Here is a 19161-nt window from a genome sequence, read left to right as displayed (position 1 = left end):
TAGGGCTACCATCAAATCAAGGTACGTGCCAGTGATATTCCGAAAACAGCTTTCTCCACCAGATATGGGCTCTATGAGTTTTTGGTGAAGTCTTTTGGGCTGACCAATGCCCCGGCTTATTTCATGTACCTGATGAACTCAGTATTCATGCCAGATCTGGACAAATTGTGGTGGTTTTCATTGATGATATTTTGGTCTATTCCAAGAATGAAGACGAGCATACTGAGCATCTACACATCGTGCTTCAGTGACTGCGCGATCATCGTCTTTATGCTAAGTTGTCTAAGTGTGATTTCTGGCTGAGGGAAATTAAATTTTTGGGACACATAATTTCTCAAGATGGGATATCAGTTGATCCTGAGAAGGTACAAGAAGTAATGGATTGGAAACCTCCTACCACAGTGCGGCAGATTCGGAGTTTTCTAGGATTGGCAGGGTATTATCGAAGATTTATTCTAGATTTCTCCAGAATTGCCAAGCCAATTACTGAACTGTTGAAGAAGGGAGTCAAGTATGAATGGAGCCAGAAGTGTGAGGATGCCTTTCATACACTGAGGCGGCACTTGACAACAGCACCAGTGCTAGCTCAGCCTGACAACACCAAGCCCTTTGAAGTTTATTGCGATGTTTCCGGTACTGGATTGGGACGTGTCTTAATGCAAGACAACAGAGTCATTGCTTATGCCTCCCGAGCACTCAAACCCCATGAGCAGAACTACCCCACACATGATCTGGAGTTAGCAGCTGTGGTTCATGCTCACAAGATATGGAGACATTACTTGATGGGAGCTCACTGTAACATTTACACTGATCATAAGAGTCTCAAATATATCTTCACCCAGGCTGATCTTAATATGAGGCAGAGAAGATGGTTAGAGCTAATCAAGGACTATGATTTGGAGGTGCATTACCATCCTGGCAAAGCCAATGTTGTGGCAGATGCTTTAAGCAGGAAAGCCCAGTGCAATTGTATGAATATGGATGCAAGGATCACCACCCTATGTGATGAGTTGTGCAAGCTGAAAATAGAAGTCGTTTCCTCCGGTGCTTTAAGTTATATTTCAGTGGAGCCCACCTTACATGAGCAAATAGTCATGGCACAGATTGGTGACAAGGGTGTTCAAGTCATTAAGCAAATGGTCGAACAAAAGGTGGATAAATACAAATGTTTCCGTCAGGACAGCAAAGGAATCCTATGGTTTGGAGACCGATTGGTTGTTCCCAAGAACCCTGAGCTCAGAAAGAAGATATTGGATGAAGCTTACCTTTCAAAATTCTCCATGCACCCCGGCAGTAATAAGATGTATCATGACCTCAGATCCTTATACTGGTGGACCAGAATGAAGAGGGAAATTGCTAAGTATATCTCCGAATGTGACACCTGCCAGAGAGTCAAGGCTAGTCAGTTGAAGGTAGCAGGCACTTTGCAACCCCTTCCCATACCATCTTGGAAATGGGAGGACATTTGCATGGATTTTATCGTGGGATTGCCCAATACCTCACGGCACCATGATTCCCTTTGGGTCATTGTGGACAGATTGACCAAGACAGCTCATTTCTTGCCGGTACACACCACCCACAGGACGGAAAAGTATGCCGAAATTTACATTGACCAGATAATTCGCTTGCATGGAATACCAAGGACTATAGTATCTGACCGAGGAGCACCATTCGTGGCACGATTTTGGGAGCAATTGCAGGAGTCACTTGGGACCCATGTAATAAGAAGCTCAGCATACCATCCTCAAACAGATGGTCAGACAGAAAGGGTGAATCAGATTTTGGAAGACATGTTGAGGGCATGTGTGCTACACTACGGAAAGAATTGGGACAAGTGTCTTTCATTGGCAGAGTTCTCTTATAATAACAGCTACCAGTCTAGTTTGAAGATGGCACCTTTTGAAGCCTTGTATGGGAGGAGGTGTAGGACCCCGCTGAATTGGTCTCAAGCAGGAGAGAGGGAAATATTTGGACCAGACTTGGTACTTGAAGCAGAGGAAAAGGTCAGAGTTATTAAGAAGAACCTAGAAGCTGCTCAGGCCAGGCAAAAGAGCTATCATGACAAGAGAAGGAAGCCCCTACAGTTTGGAGTGGGAGATCATGTTTATCTTAAGGTGTCACCACCAAAGGTGTCCAGAGATTTGGAATCAAGGGCAAGTTAGCTCCTCGCTACATTGGACCCTATGAGATCAAGGAAACTTGTGGACCCGTAGCATATCAATTGAAGTTGCCACCCCACATGTCAGAAGTTCATGAGGTGTTCCATGTATCCCAGCTACAGAAATGTGTCCGCTTACCCACTGAAGTGCTACCTGAACCAGAAATTGAGATAGAACCAGACTTGTCTTATCAGGAGCACCCCGTCAAGGTATTGGACCAAAAGGAGAGATCAACGCGGGCAAGGTCGATCAGAATGTATAAGGTTCAGTGGAGTCACCATTCAGTAGAAGAGGCTACATGGGAGACTGAGGATTTTCTACGTTCTCGCTTCCCCGACTTTCTGCCCAAAGGAGTCGGTACATAATCCAAAACCCCACCCCACCTGCCCTTTGAATCTAAATATAAGAAAAACTTAGATGTTAAAGGTAGTGTAAGCTTTGAAAATGACTCAAAAAGGACTTCCTTCTGAAGTCGCAAAGAGAATGACATTCGAAGAGCAGTTAACTAAAGAAACTTGGATAAAGGAAGGAACAACACACCAGCACACCTTCATGGCACCCCTCCAAAGGACTCTACCTAAAATCTCGGGACGAGATTCCTTTAAGGGGGGAGGGTTGTAACACCTCAGGTGTTACTTAGAGTTTTCCACTCAAGGCTACACAAGTAAGCCCATCACCACATGTGACTTAAGTTGGGAAAGTACACCAAATTTGGAACTCAAGAATCTAAGTAAGTGCAACCCATCCTAGAAGTCATACCTTAGCTTGTCATGCACATATAATGGGGAGAATTGTCCAAACCCTAATTCAAACCCCTTTGGTCAAGTGGATCAAAAGTAAGTATGATCAAAAGGCTATGAAAACCACATGATCATGACTTGGGCCAATTATAAAAGATGTAGTACACTTAATACCCTACAAATGATAGTAAGAAAGTGACCCCAAAAAGATTTCAGAAAAACCCCAAAAGGTTCACCAAAGGGTTGAGCATAAGAGAAAAATCAGAATTCTTCTAAGTCCAAAACCACCCCTTTTCCAAAGATCAAACGTGTTCACCCTCATTCAAACTTCAAAACCACTTGACCCAATTGACAAAGTGGCGCCATAATACCTCTAGAACACCCTGGAAAAGTTTGAACCCAACCCTAAGTCGTTTGACACGACTTGGCACAAGATTTGTCTCAGTTTGGACAGCTAGGACAAAGACAACTTCCCACCCCCATATCTCTCTAACCCGACCACATCTCCCCTTGGAACTCACATGAACTAGGTAGCCCTAGGTGCAGGGAAGAGATCTCTCACAGGTCTTAGGGTAAGATTCGCACATTTTGGTCGCTCAGCAGAGGGTAGAACAAGAACAGAAGCAAAGAGCCACGTGTTCGACGCGCTCTGAGCTCGCCAGAGCACACCTGACGCCCGCCCCCACGTGCCCCGCGTCGTGCCAAAGTCGAACCGGCGCCGTTGCCCGTGCTCGCGCATATAAAGCCCCAGGGACTTCGACCGTACTCCTCCACGCGCGCTCGACCTCACCGGAGCACCAGATCACCGGCATTGCCCCGCGCACGGCGTGCCCGCGGCCACCCGATCCCCCGCCATCGTAGACCGGCCAGCAGAGTCTCTCCCAGCCGCGTCAGATCCTCGGAGTAGACCCTGCGTGCCTCGGTGAAGCTCCCCGAGCAAGGAATCAGACTTTGCCTCGCCGGAGAAGCCAGTCCACGGTCGCCGGACTTCACCCGACCGCCGGTGAACGTAGACCGAGCTCCACGGTGAGTTGTTCTTCAATTCCTTGCACATGTCGACTCATCAACACCCCGTGAAGCTCCCCGTGCCCTTGGATTGACCTATGCCACCGTGGTTAGGCCAGAGCACTCACCGCCGATGAGTTCACCCGCCTGAGCACGTGGACCGGCTGATTCCAGCCACCACCACTGTCGAGTCGTACCTCGCTGTGACCGCCAAAACCTCCCGGAACCAACCCCGCCCCTCGCCGGACCTCCCTCGCCGCCGGTAAGCCGCGCCGCCCCTTTTACTCCCGCGGGTACTATTTAAATAAGGGGAAGGACCTCGGGGGAGAAGAAGTTAAAGCCAGGGGGTTTTGCGAACTGTCAGCGACTCAAGGGAATAGTGGCGCAGGGGCATAACTGAAGGGATTAGTTTAGAAAGAACCCAGGGTCTTCGATGCAAAGTGGATTTCTAGAAAACCTTTTTAATATTTCTGATTTAAATACAAACAGGACTTGAAAATTTCATAACTTCAGTTTTGTTTACCCAAATCAAGTCAAACCAATTTTGCCAGATCCTAAATAATGTAAACTACTGGAGAAAAATATAAAACCCCTAGGTATTGCAGAAAACATCAAAGTTATGATTTAATTGATTATCTGGTCAAAAGCTAAAGAAAATAAGGAAAAATAGCTACACTATTAGACTGGGATTAAGAAAATTCAGAGAAGTACTTAATCACTTCCTGACCTGTTTAAAAATAATAAACCCCTCTGTAAACCCAATTAAGGTAGGGTTTGCCCTTTAAATCATTTTCAGCTTAAGGTTAAAGAAAATATAAAAGGTAGTTTAAAACAAGAACAAGGGAGCACCCACATTTTTGTTAGCTCTCTTATTCGGTGTAGTTCACTAGAAAATTTTATTATACCTTTGTTTAGTACAAAAGAAATGAGACACCTTTTATTTTAGGAAAACAAGGAAAACTTAGAAAAATCCTAGAAAAATAACTATGAGGAGAAAACACCCCAAACTTGGGATAACTAATGTTTTGTTATTATAAACATAGAGAAATTATGAGTTCTGTTGTTTGACATTTTTCAAATAACAAGTTAGTTGTAAGTGTCATTTTAGCTTTAAACTTTAAAAAAGCATAACTAAATAACCACTAAGTAACCTTCTGTGAGTTTTGGCACAAGTTGCTTCACAGTTCAGCCTACATCCCCAAACCAGTGGGCAGACTGAGAGGGTAAATCAGATACTTGAAGATATGTTATGAGCATGTGTGTTGGAATTCCCACAGAAATGGATGACCGTTTACCATTAGCGGAGTTCTCGTACAATAATAGCTATCAAGAGAGCATCAAAATGGCACCCTTTGAAGCTTTGTATGGGCGACGATGTCCTACTCTGTTAAACTGGTCTGAACCAGGTGAAAGATGTTTCTTCAAGCCTGATATGGTAAAGGAAATAGAAGAAAAGGTTCGACGAATAATTCATAATTTGAAAGAAGCCCAAGCTCGACAGAAGAGTTATGCAGACAAGCGACGTCAAACTTTCAAGTTGAAGATTATGTCTACCTGAAAGTTTCACCAATGAAGGGTGTATCACGTTTCGGGGTAAAGGGGAAGCTTGCACCCTGGTACATTGGCCCTTTTCCTATCCTTGAAAGATATGGACCACTGGCATACCGACTCCAGTTACCCGAAACATTGTCTGTTGTGCATAATGTGTTCCACATGTCTCAATTGAAGAAGTGTCTTCGGGTTCTAGATCGAACCATTGAAGTGACAGATGTCGCCTTAGAACCAGACTTGACATATGCCGAACATCCTATTCGAGTCTTGACCAAAAGGACAGGATTACCCGATGGAGAACTCTCAAGTTTTATAAGATACAGTGGAACCAACACATGGAAGATGAGGCTACTTAGGGAAACTCAAGATTTTCTAGAAAAGAATTTCCCATACTTTTTAGCTTCATGTAAATTATGAGATATGTACAATTGTTGTGAAGGAGGAATAAACCCCGACACCCCTGCCTTGTACAAGAAAGAAGTAAATAAAAATATGTCGTGTTTCCTTTTCCACTACTTGCCCTATGACTTTTAATCTCGGGACGAGATTCTTTTATGGGCGGAAGGATGTAACACCCCTGGTGTTACTGCCACTAAAACTTGAGCATAACATCATACGCATTGGTATATCATGTGTTTGTCACACCTAGAGTGCATTCACTAGGCAAAAATTTCAAACAAAGTTGTATTGATGTGACATGTCATGAGTAAAACCCTAAAGTAGAGTACTTACCCTAAACTAGGCTTAAAAGAATAAACAAAGCCTAAACAAGAGAAAACTTCAAAACTTATTAGTAATGATCATAAAATGTCACCATTAATGGACTGATGTGGCATCCTAACCCTAGAAGTACCAAAAACCCTAAATAGAACCCTGGAAAGCCCTGACTGAAACCCTAGGGGGTTATATGCAAATGATTGCTCACTTTTGGACCTAAGTGCAAAAACCATTGAGTTAGGCTACCTTAAGTCATGTAGTTCACATGTTTGAAGATTTGCAAAAGAAACCCTGAGTTTTGGGTTTATTTGCAAAAAGGCCACCCTAGTGCTCAAATGGTTAAGTCTGAAAACAGTGGAATAGAGCTGACTTTAGGGCTCTATAGATCCAAAATATTAAGAATTTTCCTAGGGTCAACACACCAAACTTGTAAAGTTACTATAGGAGTACAATTTTGCTATATGGATTAAGCCTTGGTGCCATGAAAATTTTTGAGAAAATTTGACCCAAAGTCGGGCTGTCAGGCAACCCTAGGCCTGAATTTTCAGAAACAGTGAAGTTGGATGAACTTTGAGCTCGATTTTGAATAAGATCCTTGAACAAATTGATGATGGACATTATAACAAAGTTAAAGCTGGTTTATTAGGCTATAACTTTGGAACAGAGAGTTGATCCAGTCACTACATAAAATCTGGAGCAAATTGACCCAAAGTATGCTCTGTCAAACTAATTGAATTGGCTGCGCGATGGTACAATATACTGATCAGATTGCCAGCTCAGAGACCTCACCGCCGGCAACCACGTGCGCAGATTCGTGCTATCGCCGTGATTCATGCCAAATTAAACGTGGATAACGATCATGAGGTGAAAGATCTTGTCGCAGATGAGCTGGGATGTACTGTGTGCTTGATGGTTCATTAGTGCACACCGGCGACGTGGCCGAGTGGCTATCACCGGCGTGTTCACCATTCACCGTGAGGGCGCCACGCCTTAGGAAGTTTATCGCGTCGGTATGAGCCGTAGTGACCATCCAGTGACCGTCGTAGTTCAGTCGCTCTGCGATTGCCACGGTAGATCGCCACCGTGACTCATTCCCCTCTCGGCCGCCAGCGCAATTCGTCCAAATTAAACACCACCGCTCAAGCACACTATAAATTGAGCACACCGACGGGTCCGTAGGGTAATCAAGCACTGATCCACCAAGCCGTGCCCCCAATTACTCACCAGTAAGCCCCAATTTCGGTTTCCCCACAATTCTGTCCGAAATCCCGCACCTTACAACCCTGTCGTGGTCATCCTACTCTAGGTCCGCTCATGCCCTCTGCTCTTTCGTTTCAGTGTCCTTGCGTGTCCCTGATGCTCCCTGATCCAGCCGATTAGGCTAGGACCCCTTAGATCGCCAGGAACACATCGTGTTGTCCGTTGTGCCCGCTGTCACCGTGGACAGGGTGATGTAGAACTCCAATCTAGCAATTAAGCGAGGGGAAACACTTGTTAAGGGCTAGATTAGGTCTCAGCCGAATTAGAGCACCGATAGTTGAGTGATCCGGCCAGTATGAGCTCACCGGAGCTCGGTTCTCCACCGTGCGACATCGTGGATTTCGGGTTGTGAAGGAATAGAAGCGTGGGGGTGTTTTTGCAAGTGTTAGTGAGACAGGGGAATAGCTCTGTGACCCTTTTTCAGTTATTCAAACCGATAGGGGCATTTCTGCAAAACCACCATCGCGGGCGCGCGTGTGGCACATTTCGCCTGGACGTGGGCCGTATTGGGCCAGTTTTAACCCAGAACTGTTCACAGTTTTCTTTTTTTCTTTTCTGCCAAGCTTTAGAAATTCCTGGAAAATTGTAAAAAAATGCTAAAAATAGCAGACAAGTTTTGCAAGACTACTAATTTTCTATAGTATTTAACAAAAATAGTTTCATGATTTTTAGTTCAAATAGGGAATTATAGGGTATTTAAAATAACCAAAATCCATACTTCTAGAATTTTAGAGAGTAATTAATAAACCCAAAAATCACCAAACTTTTTAGATAAGCTTTATATATTATTTAGAAGCCTTGGGTAAAATTTGGCATGATTTGGACCATGTTTGGTACCTAGAGCCCAAAACCCTAACCCCGTGCCCTATGAACTTCACTATAGACTCCAAAAACCCTAGATTCCCAGAGATCCGTGAAGGAAAGTTATATTCAATACATTAGATAATATACTTTTATCTTTGCATTTTATGAGCATTACATGAGCATTCATGATTATATATGGTTATATATAGAAAACGAGGAAGAGATAGAAGTTGCAGAAGCGAGGACTACCACCACCACCTGAAGAACCTCAGGCAGGAAACTGCTTTTACTTTGATATCTGTGGAGCAGAGCCTGACTCACCTGTCACACAAGGCAAGCCCCGGTGCATTTGCCACCTCCTTGCTATTTTAAAAATCTTTCTCACTTACTTGATGCATTAGGTGATAGGAGTTGTGTGCCAAACCAGTTGTTGCATTTCCTTCCTTGGATTTGATTACTTCTCCTCAATCCCTTGATTTACAAAAAGGTTTTTCTTATGCTTAGCTTTGCTCTAGAAAAACAAAATGTTTTGGTTTTGACAAAGAATGATGCTTCAAAGTGGGTGGGATGTTTTCAAAAATAAAACTTGATGGTGGATCCATCATGGCCATGATGGGTTCAACATCAGAAAAGATGTACCTCTGCCAGGTACCAGAATTTGGGTTTGAGATGATAAAGCTGAGACCGGGTGGGTGACTTGCACGAGAAGAGAGTCTCGGTGTAGTGTCTCCGTCTGAGTCGATTAAGGACCTTTTCGATGTAGGCCTGCGGACTGAGGACCCTTTAACTGGTCACATGCTTCATCATGGGTAAGCTTTGCCTCGGGCAGACTAATACGAGAATAAGATAACACGCAATGGGAGTGGAGAGATGGCGAGAGTGGCATGTACCCTCCGTGGCAAGAGGCTGGACGGTGGTGTATTTGTGCTCTCGGTTGGCGTGAACCTCATCTGGTCTTAAGAACCCTGGTGGCGAGTTGACATATGCAAGGGTTAAGTGCTACATATGTCGTGTGATTGGAGATCCTCAGCTGAGTATAATCGATACGGATCGCTGTAACTTCGTGGACATGAAGACTTGGTCACTGATTTACACATAGCATTCCAGTGAATAAGAAGGATTGATAAGAAATTGGCTTTGTATAGGTCAAGTGCTTGAACTAGGGTATAAAGAACTCTAGATACAGGTAAATTTACTTAATCTTACAATTAAAACTGGATTTTTAAGGATCCACTACTAGTAAGCATTTTTGCAAACAGAGTCTTTGATTCACGATAAGCCTTACCTTGACTCCCATAAAGCCAGCATATCCTTGAGAGTCTTTTATTTTGACGGGTAAGACTTGCGAAAGTACACTACATACTCAGGGCTTTGTCCCATGTTGTTTTAGGTGAAGAAGCAGCAAATTTTTTGTTGCTTTTGTTCCAAGGTGGTGCCTAAAGAAGAAAACCAAGATTGAAGCTGCGGGAGGAAGTGTCCTCCTATAAAACTTTTACTGTTTATCAGGAGGGGTTTTTGCCTCCCAGGTTATGTAATAATATTACTCCTGCACTCCTATATTTTTGCTCTGGTCTGTAATAATACTACTCTTTCTTACTTTAAAAATAAAGTAAGTTATTGTAACTGCTTCCGCATTCTCGTACCTCCGATTTGTTGTAATGTCTGCGTGATGGGTGAAACGCTCTTGGGCAAGGTAAAGAATACATATACCGAACTTAACAAGTGACCAGGTGCACCTACAGGGTTGTCTGAGGTCTATTGGACAAGGACAACTGTAGGTGTTGAAAGGTTCTGTCACAAGCGATGCCCACGTGTGTGGGGAATGGGACTCCGACGAGAGCTCCACCGACTCCTCCTCCGACGAGGACGTCGCCAACATCACCGTTAACAATGGCCTCCTCTTCCCCAACGTCGGCCACAAATGTTTCATGGCTAAAGACGGCAAGAAAAAGAAGGTACAATCTAGAGCCACCCCCAAATATACAACATCTAGTGATGAGGGTAGCTCTAGTGAAGATGAAGATGATTTGCTTACTCTTTTTCCCAACCTCAGCATGGAGCAAAAGAAAAAATTAAATGAATTGATAGAAGCTATTCATGAGAAGGATGATCTCTTGGAAAGCCAAGAGGACTTCCTCATTAAAGAAAACAAGAAACATGTTAAGTTGAAGAATGCTTATGCTCAGGAAGTAGAAAAATGTGAAAAACTGACTAAGGAGCTTAGCATTTGCCAAGATTCAATTATCAGTCTTAGAAATTAAAATGCTAGTCTAAATGCTAAGATTGATGAATTGAATATTTGCAATGATACAATTTCTAGTCTTAGAACTGAAAATGATAATTTGATTTCTAAGATTGAAAAATTGAATGTTTGCAATGATTCCATTTCCCGTCTTAGAGATGAAAATGCTAGATTAAACTCTAAGATAGAAGAATTAATTTTTTGCAAACCCTCTACATCTACTGTTGAGCATGTTTCTATTTACACTAGATGTGGAGATGTTAATGTAGAAGCCATTGATGATCACATTGCAATGATTAAACAACAAAATGATCACATAGCTACATTAAATGCTAAAATTGCCGAGCATGAGCTCGAGAATGAAAAATTTAAATTTGCTCGTAGCATGCTTTACAATGGGAGACGCCCTGGCATTAAGGATGGCATTGGTTTCCAACAGGGAAGCAATGTCAAACTTAATACCCCTAAAAGATTGTCTAATTTTGTTAAGGGCAAGGCTCCCATGGTTTAGGATAATGAAGGCTACATTTTATATCATGCTAATTATCCTGAGCACAAAATTAGGAAGATTCATGCTAGGAAACCTCACACTGTTTCTCATCATGATTTTATGTATAAAAATGAGGCTTCTAGCTCTAGGCATACCACACATGTTAAAATGCCTAGAAAGAAAATTCATGCTGCATCAAATGAGCACAATGTTTCATTTAAGACTTTTGATGCATCTTATGTTTTAACTAACAAATCAGGCAAAGTAGTTGCCAAATATGTTGGGGGCAAACACAAGATTTCCAAGACTTGTGTTTGGGTACCCAAGGTGCTTGTTTCTAACGTCAAAGGACCCAAGACTGTTTGGGTACCTAAAAACAAGGCCTAAAATTGTTTTGTAGGTTTATGCATCCGGTGGCTCAAGTTGGATAATCGATGGCGGGTGCACAAACCACATGATAGGGGAGAAAAGGATGTTCTCCTCCTATAAGAAAAACTAAGATCCCCAACAAGCTATCACATTCGGGGATGGAAATCAAGGATTGGTCAAAGGTTTGGGTAAAATTGATATATCCCCTGACCATTCTATTTCCAATGTTTTTCTTATAGATTATTTAGATTACAATTTGCTTTCTATTTCTCAATTATGTAAAATGGGCTACAACTGTCTTTTTACAGATTTAGGTGTTACTGTCTTTAGAAGAGATGATTCAATAGCATTTAAGGGAGTGTTAGAGGGTCAGCTATAATTAGTTGATTTTAATGAAAACACAGCTGAACTCAACACTTGTTTAATTGCTAAGAATAATATGGGTTGGCTCTGGCATCGCCGACTAGCCCATGTTGGAATGAAGAATCTTCACAAGCTTCTAAAGGGAGAACACATTTTGGGACTAACAAATGTTCATTTTGAGAAAGACAGGATTGTAGCACATGTCAAGCAGGAAAGCAAGTTGGCGCTCATCATCCACACAAGAACATAATGACGACTGACAGGCCGCTCGAGCTACTCCACATGGATTTATTTGGCCTGATTGCTTACATAAGCATCGACGGGAGTAAGTACTGTCTTGTTATTGTGGATGATTATTCTCGCTTCACTTGGGTATTCTTTTTGCAGGAAAAATCACAAACCCAAGAGACCTTAAAGGGATTCATTAGACGAGCTCAAAACGAGTTCGGATTAAGGATCAAAAAGATAAGAAGCGATAATGGGACAAAATTCAAGAATTCTCAAATTGAAGGCTTTCTTGAGGATCAGGGCATCAAGCATGAGTTCTCTTCTCCCTACACACCTCAACAAAATGGTGTAGTGGAGAGGAAGAATAGGACTCTACTGGATATGGCTAGAACCATGCTTGATGAGTACAAGACACCGGACCTGTTTTAGGCTGAGGCGATTAACACCGCCTGCTACTCCATCAACCGGCTCTATCTTCACCGAATCCTCAAGAAGACATCATACGAACTCCTCACTGGTAAAAAGCCCAATGTTTCATATTTTAGAGTCTTTGGTAGCAAATGTTCTATTCTTGTTAGAAGAGGTAGAAAATCTAAATTTGCTCCTAAGGCTGAAGAAGGCTTTTTACTAGGATATGACTCAAACACAAGGGCATATAGAGTCTTCAACAAATCCACTGGATTAGTTGAGGTTTCTTGTGACATTGTGTTTAATGAGACTAATGGCTCCCAAGTGGAGCAAGTTGATCTTGATGAATTAGATGATGAAGAGGCTCCGTGCGTCGCGCTAAGGAACATGTCCATTGGGGATGTGTGTCGTAAGGAATCTGAAGAGCCCACACAAGCACAAGATCAACCGTCATCTTCCATGCAAGCATCTCCACCAACTCAAGATGAGGAACAGGCTCAAGATGATGAAGATCAGAAGGACGAGTTACCTCAAGAGGAGGACAATGATCAAGGGGGAGATGAAGAAGACAAGGAAGATGATCAAGAAATACAGGGTCAAAGACCGCCACACCCACGAGTCCACCAAGCAATTCAACGAGATCACCACGTCAACTCCATACTTGGTGACATTCATAAGGGGTTAACCACTAGATCTCAAGTTGCTCATTTCTGTGAATATTACTCCTTTGTGTCCTCTATTGAGCCATACAGGGTGGAGGATGCACTAAGGGATCTGGACTAGGTGCTGGCAACGCAAGAGGAACTCAACAACTTCATGAGGAATGAGGTATGGCATTTAGTTCCACATCCTAAACAAAATGTTGTAGGTACCAAATGGGTATTCCGCAACAAGCAAGATGAGCATGGTGTGGTGACAAGGAACAAAGCCCGACTTGTGGCCAAAGGTTATTCATAAGGCGAAGGTTTGGACTTTGATGAAACTTATGCACTCGTAGCTAGGCTTGAATCAATTTGTATATTACATGCCTATGCTACTTACCATGGCTTTAAGCTCTATCAAATGGACGTGAAAAGTGCCTTCCTCAATGGACCTATCAAGGAAGAGGTCTATGTTGAGCAACCTCCTGGCTTTGAAGATAGTGAATACCCTAACCATGTTTATAAACTCTCTAAGGCACTTTATGGGCTCAAGCAAGCCCCATGAGCATGGTATGAATGCCTAAGAGATTTTCTTATCACTAATGGCTTCAAAGTCGGTAAATTCGATCCTACACTCTTTACTAAAATTGTTGCAAAAGATTTGTTTGTATGCCAAATTTATGTTGATGATATCATATTTGGGTCTACTAACAAATCAACCTATGAAGCGTTCAGTAGGATCATGATACAGAAATTCGAGATGTCTATGATGGGGGAGTAGAAATATTTCCTAGGATTTCAAATCAAGCAACTCCAAGAGGGCACCTTCATCAGCCAAACAAAGTACATTCAAGACATACTTAAGAAGTTTGGGATGAAGGATGGCAAACCCATCAAGACACCCATGGGAACCAATGGGCATCTCGACCTCGACACAGGAGGTAAATCCGTAGATCAAAAGGTATACCGGTCGATGATAGGATCTTTACTTTATTTATGTGCATCTCGACCGGATATTATGTTTTCTATATGCATGTGTGCAAGATTTCAGGCCGATTCTAAGGAAGCTCACCTTAGGGCCACGAAGAGAATCATGAGATATTTAGTTTACACTCCTAAGTTTGGGCTTTGGTACCCCAAGGGATCCACTTTTGATTTAATAGGATATTCTGATGCCGATTGGGCAGGGTGTAAAATTGATAGAAAGAGCACATCAGGGACTTGTCAGTTTCTGGGAAGATCCCTGGTGTCATGGGCTTCAAAGAAACAAAACTATGTAGCTCTTTCCACCGCCGAAGTCGAGTACATTATCGCAGACCATTGTTGTGCGCAATTACTTTGGATGAGGCAAACCCTTAGGGACTATGGTTACAAATTGAGCAAAGTCCCTCTCCTATGTGATAATGAGAATGCAATCCGCATGGCGGATAATCCCGTTGAACACAGCCGCACTAAGCACATAGACATTCGGTATCACGTTTTGAGGGATCACCAACAAAGGGGGGATATCGAAATAGCTTATGTAAACACCAAGAATCAATTAGCCGATATCTTTACCAAGCCTTTAGATGAGAAAACCTTTAGCAAACTTAGGAATGAGCTAGATATTCTTGATTCTCGGAATTTTGATTGAAACATTGCACACATAGCTCTTTATATACCTTTGATAATATCTCTTTCATTTGGTACAATTGCATATTTCTTATCTTCTTGTGCCAAGGCTAAGACTAATGTGCTCTCAAGTGTATTTTTATCCTTGGTCTTAGATTGAAAGGGAAATGTAGTATTCGGCAAAGACAACACTTCCACTCAACTCCATCGGTATTATTTACCCCTTTGTCGGTATCCCAACATCACTCTTAATTGGTATAATCCTTCACTCTTATTTACTTGTAGCAATGGGGAGAAAGTATTCAAGGGCTCTCAAATTCTCCATTTTTGGCGATTAATGCCAAAGGGGGGAACATATTAAGCCCAAAGCAAAAGGACCGCACCACCAATTTCAAAATTTTCAAAATGAAGCTTTAATTGATATTTTTCATTGGTATCTATGTCATGACAATATATCAATTGATATCCTTATCTTGAGAAAGCAAAATCTCAATTGGTATTGTTTTTAAACTTCAATTGGTATCTTGCAATGGCAACTTCTTCAACTGGTACATGTAAAGATAAATTTTCAAAATTGGTATCTATTAAAACCCTCTTGAAAACTAAGAGGAGAATTTCATTCAGGGGGAGTTTTGTTTAGTCAAAGGAAAAACATTTGAAACAGGGGAGAAATTTCAAAACTTGAAAATGCTTCTTGCAATCTTATTTATATACCTTTGACTATTTGCAAAAGACTTTAAAAAGATTTTCCAAAAAGAATTGCAAAAACAAAACAAGTGGTGCAAATGTGGTCCAAAATATTAAATAAAAGAAAGCAACCCATTCACATCTAGTAAGATTATCAATTGGTTTCATTCCAAGTAACCTATGCACTTACCTTATGCAAACTAGTTCATTTCTGCACTTTATATATTTGCTTTGGTTTGTGTTGGCATCAATCACCAAAAAGGGGGAGATTGAAAGGGAAATAGGGTTAACCTTTTCCCACAATTAATTTTGGTGGTTGAACGCCCAACACAAATATATGGACTAACTAGTTTGCTCTAGAATACATGTTCTACAGGTGCATAAGGTTCAATGCAAAACAATAAATATTCAAGTTAGGGATCAAATTCAAAGGAGCAAAAGAAACCAAGTGTGCTGTGGTCTGGCGCACCGGACAGTGTCCGGTGCACCAGGACCGTACTGAGTCCAACCAGCCACTCTCGGGTTTTCGCAAGCACACTCCACTATAATTCACCGGATTGTCCGGTGCGCCAACGGAACAACGGCTAATTCGCGCAACGGTCGACTGCAAAAGCCACTGACAAAACAACAGTGAAGAACAGTGCGGGCAGAATCAGAGCCGCAGAGCCAGAGGCGCACCGGACAGTGAACAAGACCTGTCCGGTGTGGCACCGGACTGTCGGGTGCTGCAAGGAGACAAAGCTCCAACGATCGACTTCGCTCCGAAACCTAACGGTTGGGTGACGTGGCAGCGCACCGGACAGCGAACAGGACCTGTCCGGTGCGCCCATCGCCAGCAGCCTTCCCCAACGGCTTCTTGGTGGTTGAGGGCTATAAATACCCCCCAACCACCACAACTCATAGAATCCAAGTTTTCTGAAGTTCTCATTCAATACCAGAGCTAGTGCATTCAATCCTAGACACAATTCAAAAGATCAAAGCCTCTCCAAGTCCCAAATTCATTCCAACCACCTAGTGACTTGAGAGAGTGTGTGTTCGTGTTCATTTGCGCTCTTGTTGCTTGGATCGCTTTCTTCCTTCCTCATTTTTATTCCCAAGTGAATTGTAATCAAAGCAAGAGACACCTAAGTGTGTGGTGGTCCTTGCGGGGTCTAAGTGACCCGTTTGATTAAGGAGAAAGCTCACTCGGTCTAAGTGACAGTTTGAGAGAGGGAAAGGGTTGAAAGAGACCCGGTCTTTGTGACCACCTCAACAGGGATTAGGTTCTTTGGAACCAAACCTCGGTAAAACAAATCACCGTGTTCATTCGCTTGATTTCCATTTGATTTGTTTCCCCTCTCTCCCGGCCTTAATTTAAGTTCTAACGCTAACCCCAGCTTGTAGTATGTGTATAAAGTTGTAAATTTCAGATTACGTCTATTCACCCCCCTCTAGGCGACTTTCAGCAGTCATCCTACTGAAGCTTCCTCTAGCATTCTTGAGCCCCTCAGGCATCCGAAGGTAACAATATGTTCCACTAGGAGTTATGAAGCTTGTCTTCGGCTCATCCTCCTTCTTCATCTAGATTTGATGATAGCTTGAGTAGCAATCCAATAAGCTCATGAGCTATGAGGTAGCTGCTGCATCCACAAGGGAATCTATTCTTGGCAATGGGAATTCATCCTTCGGGCATGCCTTATTGAGCTCTGTAAAGTCAATGCACATTCTCCATTTTCCATTAGCTTTTTTTACCATCACAGTATTAGCCAGCCACTCTGGTTATGTCACTTCTCTGATAACACCAGCACTTAGAAGTCTTTTCACTTCGTTTCGTGCACCTTCGACTTTATCATCGGACATTTTACGAAGCCTATGCTTTCTTGGTCTGAAGGCCGGGTCTAAATTGAGTGAGTGCTCAATGATATCTCTATTGACACCACAGAGATCATTGGCCAACCAAGGAAAACATCTTTGTTGTTGAACAGAAATCTCAACAAGGTCTTCTCTTGTTCATCAGATAATTGAGATCACAATAGCACTTTTTGTTTGGCTATGTCTTCACACAAAATCATGGGATTTGGTTGATCTGCTGAAGTATCCTTTCCTCTTTTATGCATATATTGGTGATGAACTTCGGCTTCATCTATGTTATGGATGGCCTTCGAATCCGTCCAGCTTCCTTCGGCTCTCCTGGCAGCCTCTTGGCTTCCATGCACAGCAATGGGCCCTTGTTTCGAAGGTATCTTCATGCAGAGATATGCTAGGTGAAGTATTGCCTTGAAGGCATTCAGTGTCTCTCGTCCAATGATTGCATTGTAAGGATAGTCCATGTCGACAATGTCAAAGACAACATGTTTTGTCCTTGTGTTGTGAACATAGCCGAAGGTGATTGGCATAGTTATCTTATCGAGTGCCATGATTTGTCTTCCTCCGAAGCCGCAAAGCAGGTGTGTTGCATCATGTATCTTGTCATCTAGCTCTGGCATTTGCCTGAAAGCGTTCGCGAAGATGATATCAGTCGCATTGTCGTGTCCACTAGGACGTTGTGGACCAGAAACCCCTTGATGACACAAGATATAACCATTGCATCGTTGTGGGGATAATCCTTGAGCTGAAGGTCTTCCTGGGAGAAGGTGATTGGTATATGATACCATTTGGACTTGATGAAGGGTCCTTGCACTCCAACATGATGTACCCTTCTCTGTGCTTCCTTCTTCTACTTCTTGTTGGCTGGTTCAGAACTTGAGCCGCCTGTGATTGGGAGCACCAGTTTTGCAGCCGAAGGTGCCACAACTTGGTTGACTTGCAAAGTCATTGTCGCAATTGTGGAAGTGTTGGTCACTTGTTCTCAAATGCTTCGGCTTGCTGAAAGATGAGGATGCGAGAGAATGAATACAATCCAGCGTGAAAAGTACGGTGGTACTTTTCATCTATTTATAGGCACGGGATGCACCCCGGGTAAAATTACATCCATGCCCTTGAACATTTGTTTACAAGCAATTAAAACTAATAAGGTCCATCTAGTCCTTTTTTCCTTCTCTGCTTGGTCTGGGCCAAAGCTATTGACCTTCGGCATTCTACATAGTCGCCTCTACACAGAGTCTTTGTCTTGAGGGGCTAAACCGAGGCTGAAGGTAACTTTGATGAGCCTTTGTATTATTTTGCCGAATGTGTTTTTGCCTTGAAGACCTTCGGTGGAGAAGAAGACCCCCAACAACGTTCCAGCAGTTCTAATGATAGTGAAGAAAGAGGAGTTTCTAGCACTAAAGCAAGGGCCCATGTCAGTCAGTGAGTACAGAGACAGGTTGAAGGCATTTAGGCCCATGGTTGGTTTTAGTGATTAATGATAACATAAGATTATATGTGACTAACGTGTGTTTTGTAGAGCAAATGGTAAGTTAGGTCATATTACAGGAAGTTGTGTTGCAATGGTGAAAACAACCCCTGAGATGAGAACTTGAAGCGATGGCTGAAAAGGGCGAAACAAAAGATGAAGGTCTTCATATTCCAAGTGTCAAAGGAGTTGCGGACACTTGGTATAGAATTAGGTCTTCTGTTTTTATTTTAGCTGTACTATAAAGAGGGGTTGTGGATGAGTAGTTTGACAAGGAGATTTCTAGTGTAGTGTTGGTGCATATTCACACTCACATCTAGTGCTAGGTGTCACTCTATAACACACTCACAAGTTAGAACGAAAACTATTTAGAAAAACCTAAGGATTAGAATTTGGGTTGCCTGTTCGATGTGCACTGGACTATCCGGTGCACCCTATGACAGTGGGGCCAGCCAGCCCGGGGGCAGCGCATCTGCCCTCGAGAAACCCAGAGCAACGAGTTCGCAAAGTTGATTTTTAGCTGTCACACCGAACTGTCCGATGTGCACCGGACAACACTGTTCACTATCCGGT

Source organism: Zea mays, chromosome 2, assembly GCF_902167145.1.
Source record: "Zea mays cultivar B73 chromosome 2, Zm-B73-REFERENCE-NAM-5.0, whole genome shotgun sequence".
NCBI lineage: Eukaryota > Viridiplantae > Streptophyta > Magnoliopsida > Poales > Poaceae > Zea > Zea mays.
Note: the sequence above shows the minus strand (reverse complement) of the source record.